The sequence below is a fragment of the Hemicordylus capensis genome, chromosome 9, assembly GCF_027244095.1.
Source record: "Hemicordylus capensis ecotype Gifberg chromosome 9, rHemCap1.1.pri, whole genome shotgun sequence".
Taxonomy (NCBI): domain Eukaryota; kingdom Metazoa; phylum Chordata; class Lepidosauria; order Squamata; family Cordylidae; genus Hemicordylus; species Hemicordylus capensis.
This window is the reverse complement of record NC_069665.1, coordinates 22,921,753-22,933,166: the sequence shown is the minus strand read 5'-3', so window position 1 is coordinate 22,933,166 and position 11,414 is coordinate 22,921,753. Positions and strand designations below refer to the sequence as shown.

At 46.0% G+C, this 11,414-nt stretch overlaps 1 non-coding gene across 1 annotated transcript; it reads right to left on the bottom strand.

Annotated features, from left to right (window-relative positions):
- Window positions 1–11,027: 11,027 nt before the first annotated feature.
- Window positions 11,028–11,099, bottom strand: TRNAS-UGA (transfer RNA serine (anticodon UGA)). The gene has a single exon. It is a non-coding gene; the product is annotated as a tRNA-Ser (tRNA).
- Between the last annotated feature and the right edge of the window lie 315 nt (window positions 11,100–11,414).

Below are 11,414 nucleotides of genomic sequence, written 5' to 3'. Positions count from 1 at the left end.
ACACCGAGCAAGATGGACCAATGGCCTGACTTGGAATAAGGCATCTTCCGACGTTCCTAAAATATAACATTGATGAATCAAATAGCAACTCTGCATGCCTTGAAACTGCCCCTTTCCCAGTTTGCAAATCCATCCGTGAAATTTCCATTTGAAATACCCAACCAAAAGTTACAGCATCAGACTGCAGGGTTGGGTTGGAATGCAGAGTGGGAGAGCCACACCAGGCCAGAGTTTAGATTCTGGCAGATAGAAGCACTGAGGTGTGGTTATGCCGTGGGGAGAAGGGTTTATTGGAAATACATTTCCCCCTGTCCACTGCCTAGTGAAACTCCCTTCCCCCCACGAATGCTGTTCTTTGCAACCCTAGGGAAAACCTATGAGCCTATTCCCACGATCACTGGAAAGCGGGCTAAAGGAGCCTAGCCCGCTTTCCGTTGATCGTCGGAACTACTGGCGAGCCCGCCTAATTCCCCCTCCCCTTGAACCTTCCATTAACCTTGTCTCTTTGCTTGAGCGCTCTGTTAACCTTGGGGTTTTTGCTCATGACGGTTTTGCCACCGCAACACATGGCAACACACAAGTAGACCCCCGACCAGGAGGCTACAAGCAGCCTCCCAGTCCTGGAGGTCCCCCCAGAATGCCCCATGCACTTGCGCAGGGCGTCCTGGGACTTCCAGGGGGTGCACGCTCCCCAATCCCCACAGCCACTGCAGGCCTGATTGTCTGTGGGGAGAGCAGGCTAAGCCCCCAGAGCCCGGTAAGGCTCTTCACACTCATCGTGTGAAGTGCCTCTATATTTACTCTTCAGTTTTCCCCAACAGGGGAAATAACGTATTATTATTAATTAATTTATTTATTTACACAGTCAGGCAGGTGTTATTGACTGGTTTGTTTTATACAGACATCGAGTCCTTCCCTATTATTATTATTGTTGTTATTAATAATAATAATAATAAAATTTATACCGCCCTTCCAAAAGGCTCAGGGCGGTTTACATTAAAACACCATTAAAATCAATTAACAAAAAATTATAAACTACATAAAATAATAAACAGTTAAAACATCATAAAACACCAATTAAATAGCCAAAACAATTTAAAAACAAGTTTTAAAAAGGTGAAAAAGCTTGGTTAAAGAGATGCATTTTCAGTAATTTCTTAAAAATTGCCAACTTAGGGGTGAATTTATTGGGAAAATGGAATGGGGGGAAGTAATCCCCTGCTTTCCCAGTTCTGTAGTCCCAGACCAGATCACCCCGCCCTCTCCTATTTGCCAAAATGAAAAGGGATACAAGATTCAGCCCAAGACCACTGTTATTGTTACCCCGTCTAGACTTTCACAATGCAGAACAAAACCCTATACACTGACCCAAAATTGTATTAATACAACTGCCATGTTCACCACTGGTGGTGCTCATATGCAACTCCCATTCGCTTCACCAATGCCTGAGTAGGGAAGCTCCCGAGCAGCTCATGTCCCGCGTTCTTTTATGTAGACCTTCCGATGCCAAAATGGACGAGTGCTTCTCTTGAAAAGGCATGCTTAGCAATCTCCATGTTCTTTTTGTCACCATGGACGGATAAGATCTAAAAATACGATCTGCCGCTTGCCGCTTGTGTGCTAAAAAGGAAAGTAAATAATGAAGACATCTTCAGGATGCCAGGCTGAATAGCTTTTGCCCTCGGAGTCATACATCAAGGTCTATTTGAAAAGTACACCAGCATGGTTGGATTTTGTTTGCTGCACAATCACCCGGTTGCAACTGAGGCTCCTGTCCACTGCTGTGCTTTTTCAATACTGTCGCCGTCATTTTGCCTTCCCCATCGAGAAAAGCGAACTTAATTAGCTAGTGTGCATTTTACTTGTATTTTCTAGGCTAATGCCCATACAGTGAAGGGTGTTGGGGCTCCATTTAGGTATTTAAGAGAATGGGGCTATACTGACGATCGGCAAAAATCGGGCTAGGAGAGCCTAGCCTGATTTTTGCGGATCGTAAGAACCACCGGGCTCAGCTGCGAGCCCAGTGCTTCTCGAGCGGTTAACCCACTCAAGTACCCCTCCCCTTAGCCCGGGTTTGCGCTCGGGCTATTTGATTGTGGGTAGCTGCGCCACGGCTACTCACGAGGAGACCCCTATAGGGGAGGCGAAAAGCCACCTCCCGGCTCTGGGGGGTCTCGCCAGCATGCCCTGAGAGCTCGCTCAGGGCATGCTGGAGCTTGCGGGGGCCACTCCCCCCAGCCCCTGCCGGCTCCATCACGGAGCCGGCAGTCGTGTGGGCAGCCGATCCGGCTGCCCAGGGCTCCCTCCCCGCTCACTCAAAGAAACCGGATCTCACCGATCGTGAGACCTGGCTCAATGTCTTTTTTGCCATGAGCCCCACTACCCACTGAGATCATCTGGAGAGGTCTTTCGGCAGTTGCCATCGGCTCGCAGTTGCTGGTGGCTAAACAGGGACAGGACTTCTCTGTTGCCACCCCGAGACTCTGGAATGTGCTCCCTGCTAAAACAAGAGCCGACCCACCTTTGACAACTTTTAAGAAGTCCCTACGGACTCAATTTTTCACCCAAGCTTTTTAATTTGATTGTGGTTTAGAAATGTTTTAAGGTTTGTTTTATGTTGTAAACTGCCCAGGCATGGAAGTTTGGGGGTGGTCTACACATTTGAGAAATAAAATAAATAAATAAATTTGGCCTCCCTAAAGATTCTGTCCGGAATTTGAGGCTCATCTGTGCATGGGCTCTGCTCTGTTTCAAGCACTCCAATGCATTACTTCTCCCTCCTCCTCCTGCTCACAGGGTCATTGGTGTTAACATTTCCATCATGCGAAAAGCGATTATTCATATGCTCCTTCTCGAGTAATGGAAAGGTTAATACCAATCATTCTATGAGCAGAAGGCAGGGAAGAAAAAGAAAAAACAGGCTGTGAGGTGAGGTGTCACCATTGCCATTTCCACGTGCTGCTGCTTCTTCAGCTGGGACTGCAGCTTTCCTTCCCTCACAGAGACCAGAAGAACCACCAACTGTCCTGTGAAATGTAGGAGGAGCAGGAGGAGCAGGAGCAGGAGGGAGGAGGAGGAAAAGCAAGGTGAAACACCACCCCTGCTATCCATCCCCACCTGTTGCTTCTTCCCCAGTTGGGATTGGGCCCCTGCCTCTCCTCACAGGAGAAGTAGGAGGTCTTGTGTCCAAAGTGAAACTGATGCATTAGTAACCTGCTATTGATTTATTTTGTTAGCTTAGCATTTTGTATACTGTGTTATGCCTGCTGCAGTTTTTAAAAATAATAATAATAATTTAAAAAAGCAGCCCTATGATGGTTGCAGTTTTCACTTGGTTCATTTGTGTCTTTCCCTCTTCTGATGCAGATAATGACACTGATGCAGATATCTACACTGACAAAACAATGGGTGGTTTCACCCTAGTGCCCAATGGTAAGGAAGGCCAGGAAATGTCAGGCTAACATCCAGAACCGGCAGTCTGCACTCCCAGTGGGTTCCGACATCTGAACCTACCCAAGTCCAATTTCCAGGCTGGATTCCCAAGATTAACTCGACATCCTCCCATGATCCTCCAACCATTTATCACCTACATTTGAAGCTGGGTGGAGGATCTCAGGAGAATGTCGGGTGAATCTCAGGAAACCAGCATGCAAACTGGAGTTGGGCAGGGTCAGGGTCATATACTGCCAGTTCTGCAGATTTGCCTGGCATTTTCTGGACTTCCTTATTGTTGTGTGAAGCCACTCACTGAAGGAAGGGAGGGAGGGAGGGAGGGGGAGAAGGAAGCTATCTTGATGTGACCATGTTCATATGGTTGTATGAAGGTTTCTCTTGTGTGGTGTTTTACCAAAGAGCAGCAGTGCACTTGTGCATCATGTGAGCTGTGGGTGCCAACCAACAGGAAATACGAATACGACAAATATTTATATGCATGTGCATTTGGAAACACTAGAGAGAGAAATCTTGATGTGGTCATCCAATGAGATCAAGATTGCTTTTTGCAAGCCAAATGGTGTGTGTGTGTGTGTGTGTGTGTGTGTGTGTGTGTGTGTGTGTTCAGCTTCTGTTTTGTTTAGCTTAAATCTGTATACAATTTCATTCTTTTGTTCTTGCAATAATTTCAAAAAATGTGGAGAGAGAGAGAGAGAGAGAGTGTATAGATATAGATATAGATATATTTTAAAAATATAGCCAGCTCTTGCTCCAGTTTAACCTTTCCAACCAGCAAAGAGCATTCCATGAGCTTCTTGTTTTCAAAGTCCCATTTTCATATCTGGCAGCTTTAATGGGTGCTGACGATTGTTAACTTCTGTTGCAGCTTTACCCTCGCCAAAATTATTACAACTTTTAATATATTGCATTTGGAAGGCAGATTTCCCCTGGTTAAACGCTTTGGAATTCATGTCCTTTTTAATTGCCTGGAATTCATGACATTAGTGTGAAAAAGCAATAAACATATACAATCATAAAAACACATTTAGGCACCCCAAGCAAAATCAATGGCATATTATTTTTCTTTATTATTCCTGGCGGAGTGCAGATTGGTCTTCCTGCTTGGGTATTTATTTATACCGAAGAACTGCGAGAACACAAATGCTACACTTGGGATGATGCTAATGCCAGGATCGGGTAGAGGGGGAAAATGCATTGCCTCATCCTCCTTTGCAATAAAACATAATAGTGTTTAGCTATAAACCTCAGAACACAAAGGACAGAGTTGAAGGTCAAGTGCAGCCGGAGGAATGGATGGGGTAGGATTACGCCCAGGAAAGTGCCTAGAAAAGGCACCCTGGCATGAATCAGAGAAGGAAGCAGAAAAATTAGGACGAATTTCTCCGCGCAATTCTTTTGTATTCTGCAAGACCACTAAGAAGCTTGCATCCAAGCAGCCCCTGTGCTGTTCAAGACTTTGGTGTGCCTCTGAAAAATTAATGATGGAGGCGTCGTCCCCCCCCCCCGACCAAATTCCTGCTATTTTTGTTCACCTCCTTTATCTTGCACCTGATTAGCAAAGAGAAACCCCCCGTGAAGATACGAGAACTGCAGCAGGAGCCGCTCCTCGCTGAGTCCGGCTCACAGCTTCGTACCAAAACAATAACTGAGATGGGAAAATGCCCACTTTTATCCAAAGACAGCCAAGCGGAGAGGCCGTGTGCAGGGCCGAGTCGGCCGAACAGCGAGGAGCACATCCTCGACAAAAGGAAACGTCAATCCAAATAAGTTGAGAAGGGAGCAGCAGGCTGGCCGTGCAAGATGCCTGCGGGCTGTTTGTGGGCCTGCAGCCAAGAGAAAGGCGGCTTTCCTGAGGGGCATTGTCTGGAAGGGGATTAGCAACTCGTGTGCAGGAGGGATGTCACCGGAGCACAGAGCAGTGGAGAAATGGGAGGCCATTAACCCTTACGCTATGCACGCTGTAGAATGAGACTGGAGGGCCATTGCAGGAGCTAAACTGAGCAGGCGTGCTTTAAATTAAAATACCCCAAATCCTTCAGTTCAGGAGGAAAGTTAGGGTGCTTTCCAATTTCACTCATGCTTTAAAATGCGTGGAAAGTGCAAGTTAAGGCCCCTGCCGTAACTCCCCTGCCATGTAAGGCAGGCCTTGATAAACTTTCCTTGGATCTAGGAGCCAGCTCAAAAATTCAGGAGTCAGATAAGAGACTCTTGACAAAATTACTGGATTTCGTTATGGACCCTGTGGAGGGGGAAGGTAAATGGGCTTCTCTTTATCGCCTTTCATCAATATACTTAGAACCGGAACAGGGCTGCCTGGGACAAATATTTAATAAAATGTTTATTAAATATTTTTAAAATAGAAGAAAAGATATTTAATAAAAATTCTGAATATCCTAGCCTAGGCACCACAGCTAAATTTCTAGGCACCAGGGATTTGCCACGCCCTGATGTAAGCTTTAAAAATGTTGTACAGTCTGGTATATTATGCTGGTTTTAGAAATTAGGCTCATTGCACCCAAACTTTACCTTGGTCTTTCAGCTTGACATTGGGCTGGTGAGGAATGAGTCCAGGCAGAAATTCAACAGATGCAGCTTCCCAGACTACTTACTTGATGCCCTTGATGATTGTCTGGTTAATGCCACAGTGCTTCCCCAAAATGCCAGCTACTGTCTTAAGAAAGAAATTCAACAGGTCCGCAATCCATCCATAGCCACTGTCACACCTGAAGAACTTCTGCTTGGTGCATTGTGCCACTATCCACAGCATCTCATAAATGGTGATACCTTGCTTCAAAACTTTCAGCTTCCAGGTGACAACACTGGGGTGGAGGGCATATCAGCTCTATCAGAGTGTATTTTCCTCACAAGCAAAACTTCCAGAAAACCTTTTGACATGCCTTGATTACATCTGGTAGGATCACCAGAGGCTGGATAAAATTGCTTCAGAGGCCTGACTCAGCTCATGGGTCACCAACTGGCCAAAACTGAGAAGACATCCCTGGGGGATCTGATGGGACAGATAAGCACCACTCTCCTGGTTGCTTCCCACCAGGGGCGTAACTACTATTAGGTAAGGGGATGCAGCTGCCTGGGGGCCCCCCACGCCTTGAGGGGCCCCCCAGAGGCAAGTCACATGACTATTGTGAAGTGTGTGTGTGTGTGTGTGTGTGTGTGTGTATGTGTGTGTATATCAGCGAGCGGCCCATTTTAAAATTTTGTCTCTGGGTCCACTCCAGCCTTGTTACGCCCCTGCTTCACACATGCGCGTTGTCACTGAGGTTCTGATCACGGAGTAATGTGTGAATCTACTCTAGTTTAAAGTGGAGAGATGGGAATCATTGTACAAACTCAAGCCTTTCATCTGGGAGAGATGGGTGCACGGCCATCCTTTCTCCAGGTCCTCAGAGATTGGACCGCACAGCCCACTGCCCATGTAGCATGCTGAGATCAATTTATGCATCTTTTTAATCTCTGAAAGGCCAGTGCATAGCCCTTAGACACAATCTTTTTTTAGCATCTCTTTATTATTTTTTCTGAACTCATGGAAGCAAATGCAAATAATTTCTCTGGCACTTTCTGATGCAGACGATCTCTGTGATTTTGGACAACCCACAGCCAGCACCATTAACAGTAAATTGCAAGGCAAACAAATTACTCTTGACATCAAAATCCTTCTCCTTTGAATAAAAACAGGTGAAAGAAATCACTAAGCCAACTCATTCTGGAAGGTGCATACAGGAGGCAACCATCAACCCTTTAAAGGAGGAAAGCTGGTCTTGTGATACTGAGCATGAACAGTTCCTTTCGCTAAGCAGAGTCTGTCTTGGTTTGCATTTGTATAGGTGACTACATGTGAGCGTTGAAAGATATTCCCCCAAGGGATGGGGCCATAGCTTAGTAGAAGAGCATCTGCTTGCATGCAGAAGGTCCCAGGTTCAATCCCTGGCAGCATCTCCAGGTAGGGCTGAGACAGACACCTACTTGAAACCCTGGAGAGTGGCTGCCAGTCAGTGTAGACAATACTGAGCTAGATGACTTGGTGTAAGGCAGCTTCCTATGTAACCTCATCTCTCCCAGACAGTACTTTAAAATGTGTTAGCCGAAGCTTGAGCTTAGCTTGAACTCAGTAATGCACCAGATCAAAACATCCTTTTTACAGCCGAGTGAACCTCCCCATAAAATAGCACATACTTGGTATCTGGAACAGAAACACAGCAATGGACTTTTTGCATGGTGCAAAGAATGTGCTTTGTGCAGAGATATGAAAGAAGTTATGTAGTAACAGTACACCACCTAAAATATTTCTTAACCATGGTGAACACTGAAGAGGGTGCAGCAGAGGGCCACCTAAATGATCAAGGGCCTGGAGCACCTTCCTTATGAGGAAAAGCTACACCACCTGGGGCTTTTTAGTTTAGAAAAAAAAGTGACTGAGGGACAGAGGTCTATAAAGTTATGCATGGTGTGAAGAGAGTAGGTAGAGGGGCATTCTTCTCCTTCTCTCATAACACTAGAACCAGGAGTCATCTCATGAAACTGATTGCCAAGAAATTTAGGACTGACAAAAGGAAGTACTTTTCCACACAACACATAATTAACCTATGGAATTCTTTGCCACAAGGTGTGGTGACAGCCACCAGCCTGGCTGGCTTTAAGATACGTTCATGGAGGGTGAGTCTATCAATGGCTACTATAGGCCACCCCTCCAGCCTAAGAGGCAAGGTGCCTCTAAATACCAGTTGCAGGGGAGCAACAGCAGGAGAGAGGGTGTGCCTTCTCCTCTTGGCTGTGGGCTTCTCAGAGGCATCTGGTGGGCCACTGAGTGAAACAGGATGCTGGACTAGATAGGCCTTGGGCTTGATCCAGCAGGGCTGCTCTTATGAGTGCATACTTCCAGTGGGCATATCATCCAAACCCACTTACTTGGAGATGCCAGGGATTTGACCTGGGATCTTCTGCATACAATGCCGATGCTTTTTGGCCCCATCTCCTTCACCCTAAAATCCCAGCGAAAAATGCTAAAATTAACTAATGTATTGTATACAGGTCCTGGGAATATAACATCTAATAAAGGAAGCCTTGAGTCAGGGGGACGGGACGGGACGGGACAAATCGAACAATCCATATTTGCTTGTGGACCCTTTCAAACCACTTAGTCGGTCATTCTCTATCTGCACGGCTGCACTGGAAAGGTTTATGAACCCCCTTTAGTCAATTCACTAGTGACCTTGAAAGAGTTGCCCAGCTAGCCTGGGGATTCCATGGGGCACGCATTGTGAAATGAAGCACTAAGAAAACTGCCAACCCTCGACATATTGGAAAAGCGATTTACTAGCATAAAACCCGTATGGAAAAATACAAGGATCTCATAAGGATGAGCGTGTAAGAGCATTCTCGGCATATTGATTCCACTTTCTGGGCAGCTGAAAAGCAACTGGAGAGGCCAAGCAAAGCAGCCATTATGACGAGATACTTTGGGGGGTTTATTGATTAGGCACAGTAACACTAAAGAAGTCAAATCAATAGAGAGACTGATTATTCTTGGGGACTCTTATTGCTTGTTGCATAGAATGATAGCATGACATCAGAGGACATTAAGGCATCATAACAGGTTAGCACACAGCCCTCAACTGGCCTTCAGCTAGCCTTGTCTCTCCTTCTGTGGCCACATGGTGGGGTTTAGAGCATTGTGTGCTGGCTTACGCACAGCAGAAACAAAGTCACAGTCCAGAATATGGGTGGGAAGAGTCCATTGTTGGCCAAGAAATGCCATAGCGAACTCTGAGTTTCCTTCACAATAAGAAGGCCTTGGTTGTGTGCTTGGTTCCACACCATCAGACTGCAGTCATTGGCCCACATACTGAGGAGGAGGGTAATACTGTATTTACCTAAATTCAAGACTAGTTTTCCCCCTTTAGTTCTTTGGTGTTAGAAATCAGGGGATCATCTTAAATTCAGAGTCCTGTTCTTTTGGGGTACCTGTATTTAATCCCTGCTGGTACTATATTGAGCATTGGCAATATAGGAAGATGCTGAAAGGCATCATCTCACACTGCATGGGAGGAGGCAATGGTAAACCCCTCCTGTATTCTACCAAAGACAACCACAGGGCTCTGTGGGCACCAAGAGTCGAAATCAACTTGACGGCACACTTTACCTTTAGAAGCCCAGGGCTAGCTTCAGAGGAGAGCTGGTCTTGGTGTATGCATGAGTTGTCCCCTTTGCTAAGCAGGGTCTACCCTGGTTGCATTTGGATGGGAGACTACATGTGAGCACTGTGAAATATTCCCCTTAGGTGACAGGGCAGATCTGGTAAACAGATCTGCATTCTTGCATGCAGAAGGTCCTAGATTCCCACCCTGGCATCTCCAAGATAGGGCTGAGAGAGACTCCTGCCTGTAACCGTGGAGAAACTGCTGCCAGTCTGTGTAGACAATACTGAGCTAGATGGACCAAGGGTCTGACTCAGTATATGGCAGCTTCCAGAGGTGCACCAGAGGTTTTTTTTTATCAGCTTTGGCTACTACACCACCTGCATCCATTTTTTGAGATAAACAGCCTCAGAACTGTGATACATATGCTAGTAACCTCCAGACTTGACTACTGCAATGGACTCTATGTGGGTCTGCCTTTGTACATAGTCCAGAAATTGCAGTTGGTACAGAATGCTACAGCCAGGTTGGTTTCTTGGTCATCTCAGAGAGACCATATTATTCCTATACTAAAAGAGCTACATTGGCTACCAATAAATCTCTATGTTAAATACAAGGTGCTGGTTATAACCCATAAAGCCCTAAACAGCTTAGGCCCTGGGTATTTAAGAGAATATCTTCTTTGCCATGAGCCCCACTGCCCACTAAGATCACGCAGAGAGGTCCATCTGCAGTTGCCACCAGCTTGTCTGGTGGCTACGCAGGGATGGGCCTTCACTGTTCCCACCCCAAGACTCTGGAATGCGTTCCCTGCTGAAATAAGAGCCTCCTCATCTCTGGCAAAGTCACTTCAAATGGCGCAGTGGGGAAATGCTTGACTAACAAGCAGAAGGTTGCCAGTTCGAATCCCCACTGGTACTATATCAGACAGGTTCGAATCCCCGCTGGTACTATATCAGGCAGCAGCAATATAGGAAGATGCTGAAAGGCATCATCTCATACTGCCCGTGAGGAGGCAATGGTAAACCCCTCCTGTATTCCACAAAAGACAACCACAGGGCTCTGTGGGAGCCAGGAGTCGAAATTGACTTGACAGCACACTTTACTTTAAATCTCTGGCAACTTTTTAAAAGTCCATAAAGACTCATTTTCCCCACCCAAGCCTTTTAATTTGTTTGTGGTTTTAAACAGTTTTAAGGTTGTCATTTTTACTTGTTTTATGTTGTTGTAAACCACCCAGAGACAGAAGTTTGGGGTGGTCTACACATTTGAGAAAGAAAGAAAGAAAGAAAGGAAGGAAGGAAGGAAGGAAGGAAGTTGCCTTATACTGAGTTAGACCTTTAGTCCTTCTGTCTCTTGTCTACACTGACTAGCAGAGGCTCTCCCAGGTTTTAGGCAGGAGTCTTTCCCAGCCCTACCTGGAGATGCTGCCAAGGATTGAACCTGGAATCTTCTGCACTCAAAGCAGATGCTCTACCACTGAGCTACAGCCCCATCCCCAGTTTGGCATTTGTGGGAGATCTAAGACAAAGGGCCCACTGACCAAACGATGTCATTGTTCTGGCTTTGCATAGTGCACCTGAGAAAGCTCTAGGCAGTGAAAAGAATTCTTACACCACATATATCCCAAATTAAGAGGTCCACTGAAATTGCATTGCCTTAGAGACTCAAATTCCAGAGCTGACCCTATGCAATCTCGGCCCAACTCCTGTGACAGAGTACATGCGGGATGCAGAGGACAAACACAAGGGACTTCCTTAATTTCCATGCTCGATGACTTGGTAATTAAATTTTACAGACTTGATGAGC